The following is a 25,622-nucleotide window of genomic DNA, read 5'->3' on the forward strand; positions in this document are numbered from 1 at the left end:
GGGCTATTCAACATCTACCCTGTCTGGTGCTGGGGGGGGGGGATGTCTTCATGTGGTGGTACTAATATAACCAGACTGCTCCACTGCCAGGATATACAAATGTTCATCAACTCTCTCCCATACCCCTGAAAGGATGTGAGTTGCAGAAGTGAAAGTTCACCCTGCAGTCCATTCTGTTCATGTTCAAACGAGTCTGGAGTTGTTACAGCTGCTCTCTGTTTGTCTGTTTGACCCTTTCCACTTACTTTGTACGGTACATGGGCTATATGTCTCCCTAATACTGCAGCAGGGCAGTTAATACTCCCTTACCAATTCAGGTTCATTTTTGTTGCAGGTCCACAACTGAAGTCAGACCACATCCACAGAAGGAGTCAAGCACAAATACAAAGTTTGTGTGTGTCAACAGCTGCCACAGTAATTAAGACCCAATGGGAGGTCACACATCATACACCCGGCCAACACTGTCCAGTAATCTGGTTAGTACATCCTACAACAGTAAACTTAAACCACTAGATGTAATTCCATGTTTCATATGAAATGTGCATTACAGTATTATGGTGTCGGCCAGCAGTGTTTGATAATACTGTATCATTAAGGTATCCTACAATAATAATCCTGTATCACCAGATGTAGTTGAATATTTAATGTAACGTGTGGATACACACAAGCATTGTGTGTGTTGACATAGTGGTTCACCACTGATGACGAATATCCAGTAAGTGTGCATCATTGTGGTAGAAATGTTGTAAATATTGACAGAGTGGCTCACCAGTGACATCATCAAGATCTCTCACATGACTGTGTTGTGTTGAGAATCCAGGAAGTTTATTAAGGCTAACGCCACACAGTTTTGTTAATTTGAGAGAAATCTGGTAGTGAAGGGGTTGTTATGACTTCACACTCATTTGGATGTGAACTTTGTGGACTGCAGGTTGAAGCTGACTTTTTTTGCAGTACTGGACACCATCCTTCTTTCAATGCCAGCACAAGAAGGCATCTCTCCAGCTCTAGTAAAAAAGTTAAGAAACAGAGTCATGATGGCTGTGGTTGTAATGGAACCACCTAACCAGTTGATGCTGAAAAAGGAACCACAAGAGGAAGTGCTGATGAAAGAAGGACCAGTTATAGAGCTGATGATTAAAGTGGAACCAGTGGAGGAATTGGTATTGAAAGAGAAACCATTTAGGAAAAGAGTGATGAAAGATGAACCAGCTAAGAAAATATAGGTAGTGATTAAGGAGGAGCCAGGTGAGTTGATAGTAAAAGAGGAAGCTGTGTTTGAAGAGGAATTATTTAAGGAGTTGGAGTGTGAGGAAGATAGTGTTCAAAGAGGAGTCATTTGAGGAATTGATAGTCAAAGGAGAATCAGACCAAAAAATTGGCATTTGGAAAGGAATCAGTGAAGGCATCAGGGTATGAGGAAGATTTGAGGGTGAAGAAATTCAAGTGTGAGGATTGTGGTAAGGCATTTGCTCATAAACGTCATCCCAGACAGCATGTATTAATTCATGCTGGAATGAAGAAGTTTAAATGTGAGGAATGCGATAAAGGTTTCACTTGTAAATTTGGCCTTCATCAGCATTTACTAATTCATTCAGGAGTGAAGAGATTCAGGTGTGGAGAATGCGGCCAGCGATACACCCAGAAACACCGTCTTAAACAACATATGCAGATACATTCGAGTGAAAATGAAGAGATTTGGGTGTGGAGAATGTGGCCAGATACTCACCAATAAGTACCATCTTAAACAACATATGCAGATACATTCCAACGTGAAATTTGAATGTGAGGAATGTGGCATTGTTTACTGTCGCAAGGAGCATCTCTCACAGCATAAGCTGGTTCATTTAGGCTGGGGATTTCAGTGTGATGTGTGTGATAAAGTATTTAGTCATAAGTATTATCTTACACGACATAAGTTGGCTCATTTGGGAGGGAAGTTTAAGTGTGAAGACTGTGGTAAAGTGTTTACTCGTAATGACCATCTGAAACGACACAAACTCAAATGCTGATTCATTCAGGAGTGACAAACTTCAGTTGTGGGGAATGTGGTTGAACTGTTGTTTTTGAATGTCATCTTGCAAGACATTTAGCCATTCATTCACAAATGACAGAGTTCAAATTGGAGGGGTGTATACCCTGATCACTTTAACTGGTTGTAAAACTGCTGCCACTCTATCTTGAATGCTGAGCTGTAATGAGAGATGCACATTGTAATATGGTGGTTTTCAGGAAAAGGTGTATGGAAAGGATGTAGCACTATAGTATTGTCTTTTTCTGCCACTCATCTATAGGAAATTAGTTGCACAAGGACAGCAGTCTCCATCAGGTTAAGGTGAATGAACTGTAGTACCAATGTGCCTCATTGTAAGTTGCAGGAGAGGGATGACTTCAAGTTCTGGAGAGAGATGCCTTCATGTGGTGGCACTGATCTAACCAGGTGGTTCTGCTGCTCAGTTAAACAAATGTCCCTCAACTCCTTCTTTATCCCCAAAAGGAGGATGGTGGACAACAGGGCAACTTCAGCCTGCAGCCCACATGGGATACATTTTTGTTGAACCTGGGTCCACAACAACAATATAAATTAACTTTTTTCTAATGTTTTTCAAGGAAGTCCACAATAAAGTACCGTATGGAATGGGTGCCTGTTAAAGCTCTGTTGCTACCTGTACTGTGCAGCAGATTTCCCTGTGCTCCTCAGTTGTGATATTTTCAAACAACTTGTACATCTTTTTTTATTTCATTCTTGCTTATGCATCACTTTCACTGTATTCCTGTCAAGGATGAAATGAAAGGATGGGGTGAAGAGGTAATGTGAAAGAGGGTGGTGTGAGTTGAAAAGAAGGCAGCCTGATGGTGGAGAGAACAAGTTGATATGGAGTAATTTGTATGTGGTCACCCTTTCCAAGATTAAAGCTTTAGATAGGTAGAGGGATAGGTATTGCTGCCATCTCCAGACAGCTTTTGGTACTACAGTAGTTGGGTGGCCACCCTTAACCCCAGGAGGCACTACTGTGAGAGTGATATGTGGCTACAAGCTTGGTAACCAGCCACACAGTCATCACTCTTAGGCAGGAAACATTCAGCCACAAGTACAGTCACTATTTTATCTTCTGAAAGACTGCACATAGAGTCAGAGTCCAGTTGTGACTCACATTGTTACAGATTGTTATTACACATTACAGATTTCTTTTTTCCTGACTGTTCCCGGCAGCTGTTGGGTAGTAATTAGTTGGTTTTAGCACATATTTTACATTCCATTTCATAGAAAACATAAGCCATACCATGGCCATCTCTGACATGGGGATTCCGGAAGAGAAAACATGACATCATTTTTATGTATGTTTGAATCTTCAGACAGTTTTATTCAACTCAGGAGAAACTTTCTGAACTGTAGGGGTATGATGTAGACTTAACAAAGCCTTCACTATTGCGTATTCTTCCTAAGTTGAGTGAAATTATCTGATACTAGTTGTTGTCCATGCTGTAGCCCCAGGTTCATCTGAAATGTGAACCTAGTGAATTGCAGGCTTAAGGTGCCCCTCTGCCTACAATCCATCCATTTTTCTTTCTGATGCCAGCAGGCATATGATATGAAATATGTAATTGGCCTGAAGGGTATAATAGAGTGACCATTGCTGAGTGAAGGAAAATAAATGGAAAGGCAGCTATGGGCAGTGTAAGAGGAAGTGGATAATTGCTCTTTATTTTTATTTATTTATTTATTGTTCATCCATCTCTGGGCATAGACTTAAACAGTTCATAACCAGATGCCCATTAGTTCTACGTACTGTACACTAACACTCACCATCCTTATTGAATATATGATGGGGCTGCCTCATACATGGCTGGTGTATTGGTGTTAGGGGGGGTGTTTTTGTGACATGTCAGTGGGTCTTATGGTAGGTCAGCAATGCCTGATGAAATTCAAATCCTTTTCCCTGCCCCAGCTTAGAATTGAACCCACATCCATTGGGACAGCAGACTATCTCTCTGCCAACTTGAACATCGCCTCCCCTTCTTGAATCCGTCATTGTGGATGGTATGGGTTGGGGGCTGTTGGGGAAAAAAAAAAAAAAAAAATTGACAGTTAATATTCTCAGCCTGGAGCCTGTTCTATTTTCTCTTGAACATGGCCAAAAATTGTCATTTGACCATCTTGAATGCTCAGTTGTAACAACAGAGTGATACAAGACTATGTTGCTGGTCATGAAGAAGTGCCATGGAGAGAATGTAAACATAGCATTAGCTTAATCTGCCATTCCTGCCTCTTCCGTGACTTACAGCAGACTTCCAGGGACTCCTAGGTCACCAACAAGCTTCGTCTCGTTGAACCTGTTCTTCCTTTGTCAGTTTCCACTAATCCCAATCGTTGACGGGAGACCATCCGTGCATGTTTTCACTTGGGTCACACCTGCCTCACTCATGGTCACTTGATGAGTGGTGACCCGCTCCCACTTTGTTCATGCTGTAACTGCCCCCTGACTGTCCGACATCTTTTTCTCGACTGCCCATTCCTTCTCCACGTCCATAGCTCTGCCTTTCTCTTCCTCTCTCCATTGCCCCATCCCAGTTGCTTACTGATTTCCTTGGTAACTCTCCCATGTTTTCTATTTCTAATGTTATTGCTTTTCTTTCTGCCCAGCATATTTTGCGTCTTATTTAATTGTCCTTCCTTCTTTACTGCCTTAGTGCCACGTAACTCCCTAGGCATGGTGTTAGCTTTTCTCACTATTCATTCATTCATTAATCTGCCATTCAGCTGCATGAAATAAGCAGCAAAAGAATTAAAATTTGGGTCAGATTAAAGTAAGGGAGAATAAACTACCCAAGCATAGGAGTGGACCCTTAGGCAGTAAGAATGATTACGGTAATTTTGTTGTGGTAGTCAAAAGATCATAGCTTAGACATACTGTACATCCAAAGTGCCTAAGTTTTCACCTGACAAAGATTCATAATTCCTTTTCAGCTTAGTTAATGGCCAAGTGTAGTCAGACAGGGGAGTCAGTTTTACAATGGTTGTTTTTTTTTTTTTTTTTTTTTTTTTCATGTAGCTCAGTGACATAATAAATCAATACTGTGGTTGAACATCCTTTCCACAGCACTTCTTTGTAAATAGCATCATATTCTGGTGTTTGTTGGTACAACTCGGCATTGATGATGATTTATGGCAAGTTAGAGTAACATGGGTATAGTAACCAAGAAGATAATCTCAAAAATAGGCTTATCAAAATTCATGCAACCACAACAGTTTTCAAATTGAGGGAATGGCCCAAGTTCTATCAAATGAAAATAAACCAGCTTACTAGCTATATTAGAACCAATAGGAGTCACCAATATATCAAGGGCGTGTACAGTAGAAGGTCCTAGATGATGGAAAAGGTATTTGAAAAAGGGCAAAGATGTCCAGCACAGTTGATATTGGTATTTAATGTATTTATTCAGCTCCCATAATTGTATACACGGTAAGTGTTCCATCCTTTCTTGCGATAATTTCTGATAATTTCTGACTCCGATACAGTACCGTGTGTATTTTTCATGATTTAAAATTTCGCGCCTTCGGTGTTACCCGTGTTTTGCAGTCTTGGCTTTGGGACTAGCGGGGGAATCGTGTAAATGAAGTTGAAAGACCTCTATTGTAACTCAGCAGCAAAAATGCAATTAATGATGTAAAGCTTAATTACATGATTTAGAGTAATATTTAAATAAAAGTTGATTCCCAAAGTAAAGTCTGTGAAGACTGTGATTTTCGGTGACGCCACTGACGTGGCAGGCACCGGCGGTGAAGTATGAACACGGAAGGATGGTAGACACCTGTCATAAACAGACCCGTGTCACCCAGGTTAGTTATATAGTAGTGTCGTTTTATACAGATTGATACAAACAGGCTAGTATGTTATACTGAATAATAGAGGGGAAGAGGTTAGTAGCATATGGGTAGACATTGAGCCACGACCTTGTGTGTCTGTACACAAGCCAGAAAATGGTAACGCCAAAGAGCCAGATCTGTGATGGCTGAAAAAATGAATGCCACAGACCAATCCTAAGAGGACAAAGCCAAATCATGAGAGCTAAATAATAGTCCTGACCTTGGCGTTCTGTGGGAATGATTGCAAACAAATTTGACTCATGGTTAGATTTGTGTTTTGGCTCCAGGCTCCTTTGAAATATGATCCAGTGGGTTGGAGGCTAAAATAACCCTTCTTTTACCATACTTTTGTGGGGTAGGGAGTGTAATATCCACAATTATACATAAGGCATTACAACTAGGCCAAACTTAAATTACCAGTTGGTTAGGTTAGGTTTTTCACAAATGAAAAATAGTAATTATTGAAATTAAGGCCTAAATCAAATGAATAAATCAGAAGAGCCTGTGAAGCTTAAAAAAAAAATAATAAAAATTTACGAGATTGTGCTTGTAGCTTTTTTTTTTTTTTTTTTTTCATCAATGTACTGTAGCCTGATTATCTTAGTGAAAACTTTTAAAAGTTGCCAAAATGCTTAATTAGAAAACAGTTATGCAGCCTCATCAGTTTTACACCAAACATAAAAAATGTCTGATGCTAATATTGGACTTTCAGGTTGCTTCAGCCCCATGCTCAAATTGTCACCATTGCATCCCTATTAACCTAACCAACTTAAAACCTAAAAATTTAATGAGATCTAACCTAACATAATCAAACCTAATTTAATGTACGGTAATCTAACCACAACAACCTGGGGGCAGCTGATGTAACCTAATTTAATCCAACCTAACCAGAATGCATTTTGGGCAGATTGGTTTTTGGTCTGAATCAGCCTGTTGTTGGCAATGGGGCACTGCCGCTGGTGTCGTCAAACCTACCCCATGTGACTTTCGTATCATGATAGTTATTCCCATGAATTTTGGGTGTCGGAATAAACGACACCTAGGTAGGTTCCCAGGGCTGGGCTATTCTGTCATGACATTTAAGGAGAGGGTGACTAGTGTAGCCTTTTAGTACTTTGTTGCTATATTGCTAACTTTTTCTGCCCAAAGGCACAGCTAATTTTTGTTTTCACATCAGCTGCCCCCAGGTTGTTGTGGTTAGATTACCGTACATTAAATTAGGAAAGGGTGATGTGGAGGCATTTCATTTCTGGCCACCCCATCTGGTAGGTAAAGTTAGTTTTTTTTATTTTTATAATAAATGCTGTACATATTTAGGCAGGAAACTGGGCCTTAAATAGAATCAAAGCCCATGTAGGGGCAGGCCTTGTTATACGAGAGGGATATGTTAATCATGCACTGCATGGATTGCAGATGCTTGTATAATGGATAGAAAAAAGAAAAGATCAGGAAACTCGTATAACGGAGTACATAACCTATGGGGAAAATTTTGTTTGGTTAACTGACCCTGGTCCCATAACCAAATACAGTATGGGTCTGAATTGGCCATTCTTGTGCCATCATTTCTTGTATAGCAGTTGCTTGTACAGTATAACGGCACCTGCCTGGAGGTACAGTACAGCCTCCCAAATCTCATTCCAGACGCCTCCATTCCAAAAAATTTTTTTTTATGTATCAGGGGCTGTTATGATCTCACACAGTTAGTGCATATTTGAAAACATACTTTGTGACCAAGTATAACAGCAGATGATGTAATACCATTACAGGTTACTTCATTGCAATTTCTGTTGGTAGCAACTGTAAGACTTATATGATTTTCTAATGGTTTTTTGCTTTTCATTAAGGTTTTGGAACCAAGCATATCAGACTGAGCTTGTACTGTATTGTTCTGACGTACGGTTGTGTTGCAGGTTCAGAAATGAAGATGCTGTCCAGTTTGTTATCATAAGTTGACCAAGTTTTGAACCACCAATTAAGGCAGAGAAGAATGAGCATACACTGGTCACATGGAAGTATTGGGTAAAATGTTTGTCAGCCTGCCCTACAACACACCACCACACTGAAGCCTGAAGCCTCCTGGTGGTAAAGTACCTTTTGCAGTGTACCCTTTTCACTCTAACTTGGCCTCGATCTTCATCCTTTTGCAGCTTCTTTCACATACTTTGAAGGTATAATAAGACAGTTGTATGACTTTATATCTTCTCCATTGCACCTTCTTGTGACTAGCATCACATTCTAGTGTTCACCTTTTAGTACAACTTAGTTTTGAAGATGGAGGGAGGAAAAGTTTTGGCCAAAAAAGGTGGAGAGAGGAAACCTTTAGGCCAAGTTAGAGCATGTTCTGTTGTGTCCTGCCCACCAGCACATCACACTATTTAGGTAGTGGCAATTCAAAAGCAAGTCTTAAGTTATTTTCAGGCCTTTTTTTTTTTCTTTCTTTTTCTTTTTTTTTTAAACAATAGGGCGTCAGTTTCAGGATAGTGTTAATGATGATGCAGGAGAGTAGTCATTGCCTTAAGCTGTGTTTAATTGCATTGTTGGCTGGTGATGCTAATTATTGTTATTTTTATGAGTATGTATTATTATTATTATTTATTATTATTATTACCAGTATTAGTAATATCAGCACTCTCACTCTCACCCACCACAAAAGGATGGTTGTACCTCACCCACTTTTGAGGTGTAGCCAGGATTGTATGTGATTATGTGGCTTATTTCACAGGGCATGTTGATAGTTCCCCTACTTTTATTCTAAGTCCTTGTTTATGGATCCTACCTCACCTGATGTTTTGGTGGGATATATAGTTTGGATGATGATGAGGATGATGCCAGAAGATTTTTTGGTTGAAGGAAATACTGTACTTGTTTTTCATTTCAATCCATCCACCACAAAACAGTTTATTATAACATACTGTATAGTTTATTCATCTTTATTGGGTGGAGATTTTCATATTATTTCGGCCAGTGACCTGTAGCTCAGTGGCAGAAAAAGGCAGTGCTGGTATTAGGATCCCACATCCTTTCCATAATAATTTTGTGACTAGCATCATGACATGAAATCGTAGCTTGGACTCTGTTGAAGGACACAAGTCAGGAATGAGAGCAGTGGAAGTGAGTTAGAGGGACGCATGTGGAGTTACATGGAGAGACAGACCAATGAGGAAGTAAAGGAGCTTGGTGGTGGTAATGTGGATGCAATTGAAAGTGTTTAGAAGTACTCTTGAGATGGTTTGGCTGTATTGAAAGGATATGGAATGGGCGACTGGCTAGGAGAGTGTGAGTGAGGTGGAAGTGGCAAAGGGGGAGGGAGAAACCAGGTATGGGATGGGGGATGGAATGGAGAGAATAAGAAAGGAGGTGTGAGTTGGAGGGAGGGCAACAAATAACAGGGTAACATGGAGGCAATGTGTTTGTGACCATTCCGTATAGGATTGGGGCATCTGGCAGTTAGATACAGCAGATAGATATGAAAGCTCATATTTTAATGTTAATGTCTTGTTATAGCCCAACATTCAAGTCAGACCCATCCAGTTGGAAAAGTCTCTCTTAAGGTTAACAAAATAGTCTGTAAATATCAAGGATAAAGCGAAAAAATGTAACTGGATTGATTATTTAATTGAGGGGCACAGTGATCTTTGTATCTGAACGGCTTGAGAAAAAAATGGAAGCAGTAATTAGAAATCAATAAATAATTTGCCTGTTTTAGTACAGTGTTGCAGTGGCGTTGTAATGTGGCCACCTGCTAGAGTTGCTGCTGATGTGCATACCTGCCCTTAGATTCACTCTGCCATTGTTTACCACCTCCAGCTTTGTGTTTTCCTACTTGCCCCTCTCCCACTTTATTTCCCTCTGTCTTCCTTGCTCCCCCACCCCCTCCTCCGTTTCACTCCACTCCTTCCTGCAGAGCAGTGTAGGAGTATACTGATACTCTTGCAGAAGCTTGAGCTAGAACGAATTGATGATGGTTTAACCAACTTAAGTGTGATGGTGGAGACTTAATAAAACTTACTTATATTTACCCAAGCATATTGTTACCCACTTAATGATTCATAACATAATGTAGCCATATACTAAATGAATCTAATGTAATGTTAAATGCTGTACTGTATGAAACATAACTTAGCAAAGCAGTACAACCTAACTCAAGCCTTACTGCAAAATGGCCTCCAAAAAAGAGAGATATTGTATGATGAATTGCTCGTGGCTAGTTTAACTCAAGCATAATGGGAGAGACGATAAAACTAAATTAACCTAACCTAATCTGACTTAAGGTATAGTAATCAGACCTAACCTAACAAAACAATGTAGCTTAACCTAACCTGACTTAAGCAAACTCACTAAAATGCAAAACTATATTTGATTAGACTTGAGTAGGCTTCAGTACGTGTCCACCTTATGTTCAAGAAATAAACAATTGCTGACAAAGCAAAATGCAGGTAACTGTACTCTGCTTTATCCATCTATTGCCAGATGTCCTGATCCCATAGGGATGGCCACAGACAAATTGCCTTCACTTTGCCCTGTCATCTGCAGTTTGGCTGTCCTTCCTCCAACTCTTACACCCCTTTTCTTGTATCTCTCCACTCCGTCCCTTCATTTCATCCTTGGTCTCCACCTCCTGTTCCTCCTCCTCTCCCCATCCACCTCACTCATGTACACTCTTGTCACTCATTCATAATTATAGGACTATTATTATTTTTTTATTGTATTACTGTATATCAAATATTATACAAGTAATTAAAATATGTTATTGAGAGACTTCAAACAGGAGTGGGAGAGACTTCTTACTAAACTGTTACCAGCAGGAATATAACCATAGTTGGGTTGTTTTCATCAGACAGCTTAGTTAATGTCCATTTAGTCAAATTGGAAAGTAAATTTAACTAGTAATCACAGCTCACAGAATTCATGGCCCAGTTCCTCAGATAGAAACAAACCAACAAAATCTTTTTACTCTGACTTGGCCTAAAATATGATGATAGTTAAGAAGTGCTGTGAAATGGATGTAGCTAGCCAGTGTTTTTTCTGCTACGGAGCTACATGAAATTATCTAAATTATGAAAATCGAAAGCTTATGACAGAATAGATAGGCAAGGTATGTGGAAGGTATTAAGAATATATGGAGTGGAGGGGAAATTGTTGAGTGCTGTGAAGAGTATGTACGAGGGAGCTAGGGCTACGGTGCGAGTGGATGGTGAGCTGAGTGAGTTCTTTGATCTCAATGTAGGACTGAAACAGGGTTGTGTGATGTCTCCATGGCTGTTTAATATATATATGGATGGGGTTGTAAAGGAGGTGCAAGGTAGGGCAGTGGATGTGGGGCTGGCCCTAATGAATGAGGGTGAGATTTGGAAGCTTCCTGTGTTGCTGTTTGCTGATGATACAGTATTGTTGAGTGAAGATGAATGGGAGTTGCAAGGTTAGGTGAATGAATTTGGGACAGTGTGTAGGAGGAGGAAGTTGAAAGTTAATGTAAACAAAAGTAAAGTTATGGTGTTTGAGAGGAATGAAGTCACAGAGTGTGCAGTGAGGTTGGATGGTGAGGATATGGAGAATGTGAGTGCATTCAAGTACGTGGGCAGTGTGATGAGTAAGGATGGAACTCTGGGGGATGAAGTACGTGAAAGGGTACAGCAGGGAAGGAAGGTTGTTGGTACACTGAAAGCAGTGATGAGAAATAGGGAGGTGAGTATGGAAGTTAAGAAGTCACTGCATGATGGTATTGTGATTCCTACCCTGACGTATGGAAGCGAGGCGTGGACCTTGCAAGAGGGGAACAAGTCAAGAGTGAGAGCAGTGGAAATGAGTTACTTGAGAGGAGCATGTGGAGTGACGTGGAGGGACAGGTTGACGAATGAAGAAGTGAAGGAACGTTGTGGGGTAGATGTGGATGTGGTTGAGAAGATTAGGAGAAATACACTGAGGTGGTTTGGACATGTGGAGAGAATGGAGAATGAAAGACTGACTAAGAGGGTGTATGTAGGTGAGGTGGAGGGATGGAGTTGAGAGGTATATGAGGGAGGGGGGGGTAAGTTGGGGGGAGGGTAGTCAAATGGTGGGTGACAAAGTGACTTGGAGGCGTTTTGTCTGCGGCCACCCTTTGCGGGATTAGGGCGTCGGGCTATAGATAGATAGATAGATGAAAATCGAAGAGTGGAGGAAACTGGAAAATTGTCTCCATCTCGTGTATTCCTTCTGAGCTGAATAAAATCATCTGGCAATAATCATAATAGAAAACTAGAGTTGTCCAATGCATGAGACTGTTAAGAAAAAATATATATATGGGGAAGGTAGAGAGAGAGGAAGAGGGCAAGGAAGGCGATTGAAAATATAACAGTTGAAATGAGAAAAAATTAATTAGTGAGGATGACGGCCATCAGATTAATGGGCTAAGCAGTGCCATTTACCAGTGGGAACTATCAGAGGTCTCAGCTCCACCAGAACAGTGACAGATATTTTCATGTTCTTGAGGTAACATAGGGAGAACCTATCAACAGTGTATGTGAAATGGGTCACTCACATTTATTTAGAATTCAAGTCCCACAGAATCCTGGCATCACCTATTAGGCACACTTTTCCATACATAGCTTCATATTTACCTAACTGAGAGTTGGATGTAAATTTACAAGGCCATCGTCATATAATGCGCTAATAGCTGCCACTCTTTTCGAGACATTGCTCTGGCCTTGGATAACATACAGTATTTTGTGTGGAATAGGAAAAATAACTGATGAACTGACAAAGTAAGGGCACCTACATCCTGTGGACCTTCTGGTAACCAGAAGAGATCAGACAGGCCTGGACATGTTCCCAGTCACCCCCCCCCCCTCCCTTCCTCGCTCCCTAAAAGACTACATGTTGAGAGCTGTGTTCTTTAGTGGACATGTTTGGGCTTTGTTGCCTGTGTGTACTGTTGTTCTCTGGTTCACTTGTTCCTGGAGTTCCGGTTCCTCGGGGATCTGCTGTGAGTTTTACCTGAGCTGTACAGGTTTGTATATTATGGGTGGTCTTGTCCCTTGTGCTTTTCACATGATTCTCGACTCTCAGGTTGATTTTTGTTCTAACTCTCTTTTTCTTACAGATCCTTGACACTTCATCTTTCTGTGTTCCCTGGTTCTAGGTATTTTTCTTTTTCCCTTGTTTCCTGGTCTCTTTGTCATATCCCATTTTTTCTGGATGGGCTAGCATCTCTTTTGCAGGTCATCTGCATAATTATGTTTATGTTGGTGGCAAGAGTGTGGCATTGACTTGGTGCCTGTAACCACACTTTGTCTCCATCAGCAAGGGAGAATGAGTTGCCTGTTCCTGGTGTTCCCACCAGTTGACAGTAGACACAGAGGAGCGAGCATTCTCTGTTGGTCCAAGTGCTCCTCTCGGTTGATGGCAAGTCTGCCCTGTTGGTGAGGTGAGATATGCTGCCTGTTGGGGTCCCAGTGCATTCTTCTGCCTACATCTTGCTGAATCTGGTGTGCCTCGTCCTCTGGAGCACTTCTGTGCAGGTTCCTCCCAATTCCCTCCTACCTGGGCTTGAGCTGGCTTCTGTGCCTTATATCTTGCGTCAGGCAAGCCTGGAAGTCTTGGTGTGGATATTGCTTTGCAGTCAGTTTGAAGGCAATAGTTACCACCAAGCCATTGTTGCCATTCTTTGCTGTTGTCACAAGATACCCATGATGTTGGTATCCCTTTCCTCCACCCTGTCGCCAGGCAGCACACCTTTCACTGCTGATGTGCCCAGCAGGAGGTGTCCTGCCTTTCATGACTGATACACCTCATAATTCACTCAGATCTATGGAAGGACAGCATTGCCCTGTAAGCATTCAGTTATGCCACATAATGGCTTTTCTGCTACACTACCTGCTAATGTTGTGGGAACATATGGTGTTGTATCATTATTATGATAATGCTGTTGTGATCCATTGTCATAAGGAAATGGGAGCTCTGGTACTCCTGTTTGCCTGTAGCCCCTCAGCCTCAGATATCTCCTTCCCTGACACCTGTATATTACTCCTTCCCATGTCATGTTAAGTGATCACAACTTTTTTACCACTCTACACATTAAGTAACCCTTTTTATGCGCAGTGTTGTTCCTAGAGGTATGTGGCCTACAGTGAATTTTAGGTATGATCAGGAAGGGGTAAACATTTTTCCAAAGGGCCAAAGGAAGGGACTTTGGGAAAATTTTGAGATTTCACCATACCATATCACATGTGTGTTATTTGTGCAACTTGTGCATCTCAGTTTGTGCAGTAAAATTCCCAGATCTGTCAACAGTGGTGTTCCTCAGGGCTCTGTCCTATCACCAACTCTTGTTTTCGTGTTATTCATCAGTGACCTTCTAAGAAAACTGTACATCTAACCCTATGCACTCAGATGCTGATGATTCCACCCTTCACCTTTCCATTCGGTTCCCACAACGTCCATCTGAGCAGTTACTTCAACAAACAAGGGATGAGGCTATGGCATACCTAGTGTCTGACTTGGCTCGTGTCTCTAACTGGGGTAAAGATAATCTTGTTGTTTTTAATGCTGCAAAGACTCAGCTTTTACACACATCAATCTGACAAAATCTTCCACAGGAGAACCCACTAATGTTTAATAATATCCAGCTCAATCCTGCATCATCCATGAAAATGCTTGGGGTTTCATTCACTCGGGACTTATCTTGGAAAGATCATATTACATCTCTTGTAAAATCTGCTTGCAAGAGATTAGGTGTCCCAAGCCGACTTCTTACCTTCTTTATCCCTGCACAGTTGTTGACTTTATACATGGGTTATATTAGCCTGTGTAGAATACCTTTCTCGTGTGTGGGGAGGCTCCCCACATACAGCTCTTCTCAATAGGGTGGAGTCAAAGGCTTTTCGTCTCATTAACTCTTCTCCTCTTACTGACTCCCTTCAGCCTCCGTCTCTTCGCCGCACTGTTGCATCTTTATCTCTTTTCTATCGCCACCTCAATGGTCACTGCTGCTCTGAACTGTCTGCTTGCATCCCTCCATCTTTACGATGGGCGTGTAGCACCCGTCTGGCAACAAACTCTCATCCCTTTTCTGTCAGTCTCTAATGCAAGAATTAACCGTTACTTCCAGTCCTTCATTTATGCAACAGGTCAGCTCTGGAACTGTCTTCCTCTGTCTGTATTTCTTACTTCCTATGATCTCCAGTCTTTCAAATGCAGTGTGTCCAGGCATCTCAAAATGAACAGATCTTCAATTTGACTCTCTTTTTTTATTTTTTATTTTTTCTTGGAAGGAACAGTTTGCGGGCTCCTGGCCTTTGGTTCCTTCTTCCATGCATAGAAAAAGATACATTAGCTGTGCAAATTGAGGGTCTGCTGCAGATTAATCCGACTTGTCTTGTGTGCAGTGGAATCCAAAGGGATAGTACACCACCTATTCCAGCCTGCTGATTGACATATGTTATTTGTTCCTCATTGTGTTTATCATTTGGTCTTTGCTCCTTAACCAGACCACTTCAGTTCTTCCTAATACTCCACTTTAAGTAGCCCCCCTCAGTGGTCCACATTGTCATCACATCGCAGGACAAACATCCTCTGGTCCCCAGGGTACCTTTTTTTCTCTGATCACTTTACCTCTGGTTTCTAAACCTGGGGAGGTACCTGCCTTCTTACCCAAGAGTTTCCATGCGTTTCTGGCCTCTTGGTTCTTTGAATATTGGTCTGTATCTAGGCTCGAGCATCATTTTAGAGATGTCAGCAATTCGGTGTATTTGAGAAATCTGGTATGATCAGCACTTGATCAGGTCCCTTCTTCCACACAACTTGTGATCGAGTCTCATCCACACCACCCATGATTGGGTCCCTTCTTCCACACTGCTTGTGATTCAGGCTCCTCCTTGTTGAGGACAAGTTTGACATCTGTTAACCCTGACTCTGATGGGCTTTCTTGCTGACAGCAATGTTTTTGTGGGCAAGACTTCATGTTTGTTTTTTGAACAGAGGATTGCCCTCATACCTGCTATTGGTGACTCCTCAGTCATACTGAAGAGACCTTATTGTCTTTATTCCTAGTCCCTGGCCAGAATTATCATTGGGACCAGTGTCCACAGACCCATATAACTCATCACTTCAGTCCCTTTCTTTCCTTGGTGGGTGTGTTGTCTCCCATTCATACAACACTTAGTCATGTTTTGTGGGATTGTTCCGACCTGATTACCGGTATTGTCAGTACATTTGCAAAGGAGACGATATCATGTTGACTATTGGACCATCTTTAATGACATTCTACACCCTACTGTAGTGACTTCCCCCCCTCTCATACCTTCAGAAGCAGACCTAACTCTTCAGTGTCTGCTTGGTGGATGTCAAGATCTTCATTCCCCTTCATCAGAAAGGGATATCTCCTAGTATATAATGAATCTGACTCAACGTTTGCACCTGAGCTACTGCCTTGGGGGACTTCGTTCACCTACTCATTGTTGACTTTATACAGGGGTTTTGTCTGTGTTGAGTAAAACTCTTATGTGTTGGGAGGCTCCCCACATGAAGCTGTTTGCAACAAGTTGGAGTCAGTCTCATTAACTTTCCTCCTCATACCAGCACCCTTCAACCTGTTTCTCTTCACCGTGCTGTTGCGTCTGTTTTCTAGCGCTGCTTCAGTGGCCATTGCTCCTCTGAACTGTCTGCCTGCATCCCACCACCACAACAGTGGGTGCATAGCACCTGTCTGGCAGCAAACTCACATCCCTTTTCAATCCAGCTCTCTGATGCACGAGTTAACTGTTTACTCCCAGCCCTTTGCAACAGATTAACACTGGAGCTGTCTTCCTCTGTCTGTATTTCCTACTACAGTCTTTTAAATGCAGTCAGTCGAGGCATCTCAAAATGAATGGATCTTGTGGACTTCTAGCTGTTGGTTCCTTGTTCCTTGCATAAAAAAACACCCACATCCACCCCCTCCCCTCCCCCCCACACACACCAACCCACCCACCCCCGATTGAGGTACCCTTCTATCAAAGATTGTTGATAAAGTTCATCTGGCTATATACTCACAGCTTACATTGAGTTGAAAATACACTGTGCCTCCTTTGAGTTGGAGAATACACTGTGCATGCTTTGAGTCGGAAAATACACTGTGCCTCCTTCGAGTTGAAAATGACACTGCTTGCTGAGAGCTGAAACTCCACCACACTTTTGAGTAGGCATTAAAATTGGTACAGATGAATGTAGATCTGAAATATGGGTGATAAAGCTGGAAAGTAGACACAGCCTACCTTTACCCTACCTGAACCTAACCTACTCTGCATAATCCTTTCCTACCCCACCGTACCCTGTGCTACCCTACCCTGCCGTATGCTACCTACCCTACTCTACCATGTGTGTTGTGCTACTGTACCCTACCCTACACTACTCTGACATACCCTTTCCCAACCCTTCCATTCCCCTAGCCTTCCCTTCTTCTACCCTGTCCAGTGCAGTGTAGTTACGCTACACCATGCAAACCTACCTTGCCCCTCGCCTTCCTACCTTCCCTTCTCTTCCCTTCCCATACCCTATCCCTCCCCTATCCTTCACCTCCCTTCCCTTCCCATACCCTACATAGGGCTTGTGTTTGGCGAGCTACAGCTCACAAATGCGAGTATTTTTTCCCTTCGGTGAACAAATATTACATGCAAGTTGCCTTTTGGCAAGGAGAAAATACATCCACTTCAAAACCCAGTAAACTACAAAATAAGTAAATCTCACTTAAATGAACAAAAAAGCACGTTCTGCCATTGTGAATGTTTAAAACCTCATAATATGATTCTAATCATCACAGTGTGTAAATAAATATATTTATTGCTCGTAAAATATTGTGGCTCGTAGTCAGTATGGCTACTGTAAATTTATTTGGCTCGTAGATCTGAAACCTTAGGAGTCAAATGGCTTGCAACCATCGGCAGTTAACAAGACCCCTGCTACCCTACCCAGCCCTCTGTACCTTACCTTACTCCACCCCACCCTCCCACTGCCCTACCTTACCCTTGTGCGACCATATTATACCCCACCATACCCTCTTTAAGTCTGTCCTACCCTTATCATCCTTACCCTACCCAAACTTACCCGCTTTCAGCCTACCCTACCTGACTCTTGCTCTCCCTACTGTACCCTGTCCTTCCTCTACTCTACCCTACCCTATCCTTGCCTTTGTGTACCCTACCCGACCCTTGCTCTCCCTACCGTACCCTGTTCTTCCTCTACTGTACCCTATCCTGCCCTTCCCCTACTCTACCCTACCCTATCCTTGCCATCCTGTTCCCTACCCTACTGTATCCTTCCTCTACTCTTGCTTTCCTATTCCTTACCCTACTGTATCCTTACCCTACCCTGTCCTTGCCTTCCTATTTCCTACCCTGTCCTTGCCTTCCTATTCCGTATCCTACCCATCCACTGCCCTCTTTCTCTCCCTGCTCTTCCTCTACCCTATCCTACACATTCCCTTCTAATCCTACCCTGCACTTCCCCATCAAAGCTCTGTATAAAATTAAGAAATCTTTAAATCTTGAAAATAATGAACCTTCTGAGCCCACCTATTAGATTAACAATCTAATACTGTATCTTCAAATATCACTACTATATTAAATAATTGTATTTTCTTAAATGGCAGATAAATGCCTAAGATTTAAACTCCATAACATGGAGGTTAGCACTCCTTTTAGGACTCTTAGGTTTTTCATATAACTTAGTATATATGGCTCCCAGCAATAAGGACTATAAAACACCATTGCCTTATTTTATCGTTTATTACAGTAATAACATATTTTTTTAATACAATTTTACCTTCCATTAAAAAAAAAAGGGAGGGGGGGGATCAGCCACCTTATTATGATTCTTCATAATTGCTGTTATTTTTCTTATTTTTTAAATTTAGAAATTACCCTAATTTTACCAGTTGTTTATATTTTATAATCTAATATTTACAATAGAAGCTTAGTACAATTGTTTTTTATTTTTTGGATTTTATTAACAATGAGCTGAAGGAGCTTGAGTGGTCATAACCTTAAATATATTACAAATAGACTACAGTTTAATGGTTAAAATCTTTGATTTGCACTTATAAGATGCCTTTCAGACTACCATAAATTTCAATATTGAGATTTAGGCCAAAAAAGATACTTCTGATCTCTACAGTACTTGAAATGGTTCATCTCGGTTTATTTCTATGTCCTCGTGCAGGAGTATTAGCTCAGCCTGCCCTACTCTTCTTCTCCCTTCACTACCTTTCCTCTACCCTTCCCTCCCGTCCTTCCTCCACCTTACCCTACCCTACCTTTCATCTACCCTACTTTATTCTTCATATACCCTACCCAAACCTACCCTACTGTACCATACCTTATCCCATCCTACTCTAGTGTACCATACCTTACCCCACCCCACCCGACTTTAACCTGCATCTTACCTTACCGTACCATACCCTACCGTGTTACCTTACTCTCCCAACCCTACCCTGCTTTTACCTACCTACCCTGCTCTGCCAGTCCTTCTCTCCTACCCTGCCATTTTTCTTTCTTCCTCCCCAACTAAAACTAACCTTGTCCTTCCTCTTCTTACCTTACCCTTCTTGTCTAACTTTCGTCTGTACACTATCCTTCAATTCCATACCCTGCTGTCTTTCCCTGTCCCACCTTTCCTTGCTCCCATTTCCTACCCCACACTTCATATTCCCATTCTTCTAGACCCTGTTTCTCTCTCTCTCTCTTCCCTCCCTACCCTACTGCTCTCCCTACCCTCTAATACCCTGCTTCTTCCTGCACTCTAATACCCTGTCTCAACTTTATACTACCCTGCCTCTCCCTACCTCCGACCCCAGCCCTGCACCCAGTGGCCCCCAGCCCACGGCCTAGTGGCGAATCAGTAGAGAGGTGTCTCACAGTCCTAATGGACGCAGGTTTGAATCCTAGCTGGGACAGGGAAAAGTTTTAGAGTTGAATTTTATTAAAGCAGATTTACCAGAAGACCTGCTGGGATAAAAATACCTCTGCCAATATCAGTACATCAGTCCTGTATCAGACAGCCCTAGCATGTATTGATATATGAATGGTGGGTATTAGCACTGAAGGGGTGACATGTGGTGTCTGGAATGTAGGGGGACTACTGGGCCACGGGAACAGGCTGCAAAGCCTATGGCCAGAGTCAGAACACACACACAAAGGGGGGGCTTGGGCCCAGCACCCAGCGGCCCCCCAGCTCGGGTCCTGCACCCAGCAGCCCCCCCGGCTCAGGCCCAGCAACCACAGCCCTGTAACCAGCGGCCCCCTGGCCCTGCAGTAAGCGGCCCAAGCCCAGCACTCAGTGGCTCCAGCCCTTCAGCCGGCGATGCCTGCAACCAGCACCTAGCAGCAGCAGCCAATGGCCCCTGCCCTTCAGCCAGCAGCCCCTGCCAGCAGCCCCAGGCCCTGCAGTCAGCAGCACCTGCAACCAGAACCCTGTCCCCAGCTCAGCACCCAGCGGCCCTGGCCCTGCACCCAGAGGTCCTAGCCTAGCACCCAGATGCCTCAGCCTTGCAACAAGCAACCCCTGGCCCCAGCCCATGCAGCCTCAGCTGCCCGGTCCTAGCCCTGCAGCCAGCGGCTCATGGCCCCAGCCCTGCAGCCAGCGGCTCATGGCCCCAGCCCTGCAGCCAGCGGCTCATGGCCCCAGCCCTGCAGCCAGCGGCTCATGGCCCCAGCCCTGCAGCCAGCGGCTCATGGCCCCAGCCCTGCAGCCAGCAGCTTCTGGCCCCAACCCTGCAGCCAACGGTTTCTGGCCCTAGCCATGCACTCAACAGCTCCCTGGCTCCAGCAGCCAGTGACCCCCCCGCTCCCAGCCCTAACCTTGCAGCCAGCGGTTCCTGGCCCCAGCCCTGCAGTCAGCAGTTTCTGGCCCCAGCCCTGCAGCCCCCCCCAGCTCCGCAGCTTGCGGACAAGGACCATGAAACTGTGAGGGCAGAATAAAGGAGTAACGCAAGCAACATCTATCAGCATGGAGGGTAAATACAAACGTAATATATTGAAGGGTTAATAATACTTATGAATAATTAATTATTAAGTCAATATATAGATTTTTATGAAATATATAATTTTTAATAAAAATCAAATTAAAAATATTAAATTTTAAAAAATTAGTTTCTTCAAATTAAAAACACTTATTAAATATGCTGCACTTGAGTTTACCCTTCCATACCAATAGATGTTGCTTGCGTCGTTCCTTTATTCTGCCTTCACGATTTTGTGGCTATCACGATCTTATAATATTCACAGTTATTAATAAGTTTCTTTTAAGTAAATTAAAAATGCTTAACTATTAAATATATTACACTTGTGTTTACCCTTCATGCTGATAGATGTCACTTGCATTGCTTTTTTCTGCTCTCTCGATTTCACAATACATCAATCGCAGCCAGCAGCCCCCTGGCCCCGGCCCAGTAGCCAACAGCTCCCGGCCTCAGCCCCACAGCAGTGGTACCCCGGCCCCAGCCCTGCACCCAGCGGCTCGTGACCCCTGACCCCAGCCTTGCACCCAGCAGTCCCCCTGGTCCCTGGCCCTAGCTCTGCACCCAACACTGACCCCAGTCCTGCAGTCTGTGGCCCCAGCTCTGCAGCCCCTGGTGCCAGTCCTGCACCCAGCAACCTCCCCTGGCCCCAGCCCTGCACCCAGCAACCTCCCCTGGCCCCAGCCCTGCACCCAGTGGCCTGCAGCCCCCAGCCAGCGGCTCCCCCTGGCCCCAGCCCAGCAGCCAGCGGCTCCCCCTGGTCCCAGCCCAGCACCTGGCGGCTCCCCCTGGCCCCAGTCCAGCACCCAGCAGCACCCCTGGCCCCAGTCCTGCAGCCAGCGGCCCCCCCTGGCCCCAGTCCTGCAGCCAGCGGCACCCCTGGCCCCAGTCCTGCAGTCAGTGGCCCCCCCCCCCCTGGCCTGGGCTATAGGCCAGTGGGTGCAGGGATGGGACCAGGAGCCACTGGGTGCAGGCCTAGGGGAGAGGGCCAATGGGTGCCGGGCTGGGGCCAGGAGGGCCAATGGGTGCAGGGCTGGGGCCAGGGGTGCTGCTGGGTGCAGGGCTAGGGCTGGTGCCACTGGCTCCCTATCCCCAGCCCTGCACCCATTGACTCCTGGTCTCAGCCCTGCACCCATTGGCCCCTGGTCTCAGCCCTGCACCCATTGGCCCCTGGTCTCAGCCCTGCACCCATTGGCCCCTGGCCTCAGCCCTGCACCCACTGGCCCCTGGCCTCAGCCCTGCACCCATTGGCCCCTGGTCTCAGCCCTGCACCCATTGACTCCTGGTCTCAGCCCTGCACCCATTGACTCCTGGTCTCAGCCCTGCACCCATTGGCCTCCCCTGCCCCAGCCCTGCACCTAGCAGCCCCCCTGCCCTAGCCCTGCACCCATTAGTCCCCCTGGCCCAGCCCCTGAACCCAGTGGCCTCACTGCTCCAACCCTGCACCCTGCGACCCCCCTGCTCCAACCCTGCACCCTGCGACCCCCCTGCACTAGCCCTGCAGCCAGTGGCCCCTGGCCCCAGCTCTGCACCAAGTGCCCTATGGCCCCAGCAGGACTTGGGCTGGGGCCACTGGCTGCAGGGCTGGGGCCAGGGAGGGCCACTGGCTGGAGGGCTGGGGCCACAGAGGCCACTGGCTGCTGGGCTGGGGTCAGGGGAGCCACTGGCTGGAGGGCTGGGGCCAGGGAGGCCACTTGCTGCTGGGCTGTGGTCTGGGGGGCCACTGTCTGCAGGGCTGGGGCCAGGGGTGGCTGCTGAGCTGGCGCTGGGGGCTGCTGGGCTGGGGCCAGGGGGGCCACTGGGTGCAGGGCTGGGGCCAGGGCCCGCTGGGTGCAGGGGCAGGGGCTGGGGCTGCTGGCTGCAAGGCTGGGGCCAGGGAGGCCACTTGCTGCTGGGCTGTGGTCTGGGGGGCCACTGTCTGCAGGGCTGGGGCCAGGGCCCACTGGGTGCAGGGGCAGGGGCTGGGGCTGCTGGCTGCAAGGCTGGGGCCAGGGGGGCCACTGGGTGCAGGAGCATGGGCCGAGGGACGCTGGGTGCAGGAGCTACAACCAGGGGCTGCTGGGTGCAGTGGCTGTACCAAGTAGGACCTGGATGAGGATGACGACTTGGATGGGGAAAAGTGGAACCTGGAGGACCTAAATGAGGATGAGGGGGGAGGAGGGCCTGGATGAGAATAAGGGGGGAACAAAACCTGGAGGAGGGGGGATGAGGACCTGGAGGAGGAGGGGGAGATACTGGATGAGAAAGAGGAGGGGGTGGAGGATCTGGATGAGGAGGGTGGGGAAGGACCAGAATAAGGGGGAAAAGGAGGACCTGGAAGACGATCTGAATTAGGGGGGGGAGAACGACCAGGAGGAGGTGAAGGGGGGAAGAGGTGAATGATGAAGGGAGGAAGAACTGGAAGAGGAGGGGAAACCCAGCTGTGGAGGGGGACCTGGATGAGGGAGGGAGGGAGAGGAGGAGGACCTAGATGAGGAGAAAGGGGAGAGGACCTGGATAAGGTGAGGGGAAGACCTGGATGAGGGGTGGAGGGGAGGGCCTAGATGAGGAAGGAAGGGGAATGTATAGTATTCGTATGATTGTGCTGTATAACTGAAGTTTCAAATCGAGTTATAATTGTGTAGTGCTGCCATCTAACGTATATGTTTATCTAATAAAGCTTTGAGTAAGTGCGAGTGAAAGGAGACAGAAGGTGAATGGGTCTTTACTGTTAAGTTTCCTTTCTTGAGTCATAGTTGATCTGTTACTACTGATGCTGAGAACAGTTCAGTTCCTAAGCCACCTTTGTAATTTACGCACCTACCTCAGTATTAAAGAAGAATGTCTCTAGTCATTGTGCCATTACCCAGAGATCTAACAGGGAGGACCTGGATGAGGGGGAGGACCTACAGGAGATTGGGGGAGGACTTGGGTGAGGAGGAGAGAGAAATAGGACCTGGATAAGGAAGAAAGAGGAGGACCTGGATGAAGAAGAGGAAGACCTAGATGAGTAGGGGGAGGAGGACCTGGATGAGTAGGAGGAGGAGAACCTGGTTAAGTGAAAGGAGAAGAATCTGGATAAGTGAAGGGAGGAGGAGGACCTGGATGAGGAAGAAGAGGAGAACTTGGATGAGGAAGGAAGGGGGAGGAGGACCTGGAAAAGGAGGCAGACAACCTTGATGAGGGCAAGGGAAGTCTAGATGAGGAGGAAGGGGGGGGGGGGAAGGACCTGGATGAAGAGGAAGGGGGAGGAGGACCTGGATGAAGAGGAAGGGGGAGGAGGACCTGGATGAGGAAGAAGGGGGAGGAGGATCTGGATGTGGAAGGTCTGGAGGAAGAGGTGGCTGACACATAGGGTGTGGATGAGGAAGGGGAGGATGATATGGATAAGTAGGACCTGGATGAGGAAGAAGGGGGAGGAGGATCTGGATGTGGAAGGGGGAAGGTCTGGAGGAAGAGGTGGCTGACACATAGGGTGTGGATGAGGAAGGGGAGGATGATATGGATGAGTAGGACCTGGATGAGGAAGAGGCAGGGTCTGGATTAGGAAGGGGATGACACGGTTAACGAGGAATATAAACTGCATTTCATGTGAGGGTTCTCGGGTGAGAGGGGTGATTGCACCATTTTAAAGATGAGATTTTGTTTGAATCTGGAGGTCTTAATGAAAACCATAATTTTTAATTCAGCAAGTACAATTACAATTTCAGCTAAAAGTTTCCTTGTCTTTCATCCGGTTTTCATGCAGATTTTTTTTTTTCTTTTTTTTCCCATGTGACAAACAAGTATTCACAATTACAATACTATACCCACATGTCCAAAAGTTTTTTGTAATAATTACTATATCATAAAATTATGTTTAATACAGGCAGAAAATATTTTTGGTAATGACGTTTTATTTGACTGCAAGACACTGAAGTCCAAGCTTCAATTTAAATCTGAATTTCATAGTTATGGCCTGTCTTCTTAAAACTTTCAACTTTAACTGTGACTTGCGTAGAATTATGGTTTGGCATGGACACCCCTCTTCCCGAGACACAAGTTACATAATATAAATATATATATATATATATATATGACAGCAATAGTGCCTTTCTAAAGGCAGTGTATACAGTACTCATTTTGTACTGCCCAACAAAAAATAATGAAAATCTATCTCAACCACTTATGTACTATATGGGACAACTGTCATGATACAGGAATAATGCTCAACAGTATTTGCATGTACTGCACCAATAGGGTTATATTATATTGTAAAAGAAAAAAAAAATACTATCTCTATAAGATATATACTCATACTAGATAGACAATTTGCCATGATACAGCAATACTGTTTAAAAGTATTTGTCATATCATCAAATATGACAGTTGGATTGTACCTGACAAACTTGTGTACCTTTTTATGCTGATTACCTGTTTTGTAACCCCCTGAATGTGTCACTAGTACCAGTATTGCAACCCGTTATGTGTAAATCCTGTACATAATAGGATGTTTTCAGTTGCACTTTTCAGCTGTTTAATGCTGATGAGCAGCCTATGTGGTGGTGCTGCTCCGGAATGAGTAGTTCCAGCATCCACCCAGGAGCCAAACTCCCCATGCACCTCACTGAGGGAAGGAGCCTGGCGGGATGCTGTCTACCACAAGGGGATGCAGAATCCCGACACTGTACATACTGCAGTTGCATACCTATATCAACAGGTCTGCTCAGCCAGACAGACCAAGATTAAATAACAATGTATTTACCATTAATCAATAAAACTAAAATTATTTTAAGATTTCATTTTTTTTTTCCCCCCCTCTTAGCT

At 44.8% G+C, this 25,622-nt stretch overlaps 1 long non-coding RNA gene across 1 annotated transcript; it reads left to right on the top strand.

Annotated features, from left to right (window-relative positions):
* Positions 1-341: 341 nt before the first annotated feature.
* On the top strand, positions 342-25,560 carry LOC145390774 (uncharacterized). The gene is made up of 3 exons (XR_013895706.1): positions 342-476; positions 7,780-7,951; positions 25,316-25,560. It is a non-coding gene; the product is annotated as an uncharacterized LOC145390774 (long non-coding RNA).
* The last annotated feature ends 62 nt before the right edge of the window (positions 25,561-25,622 follow it).

The sequence above is a fragment of the Coenobita brevimanus genome, chromosome 15 (assembly GCF_032717465.1).
Source record: "Coenobita brevimanus isolate Jiangsu-jjx chromosome 15, ASM3271746v2, whole genome shotgun sequence".
Lineage (NCBI taxonomy): Eukaryota > Metazoa > Arthropoda > Malacostraca > Decapoda > Coenobitidae > Coenobita > Coenobita brevimanus.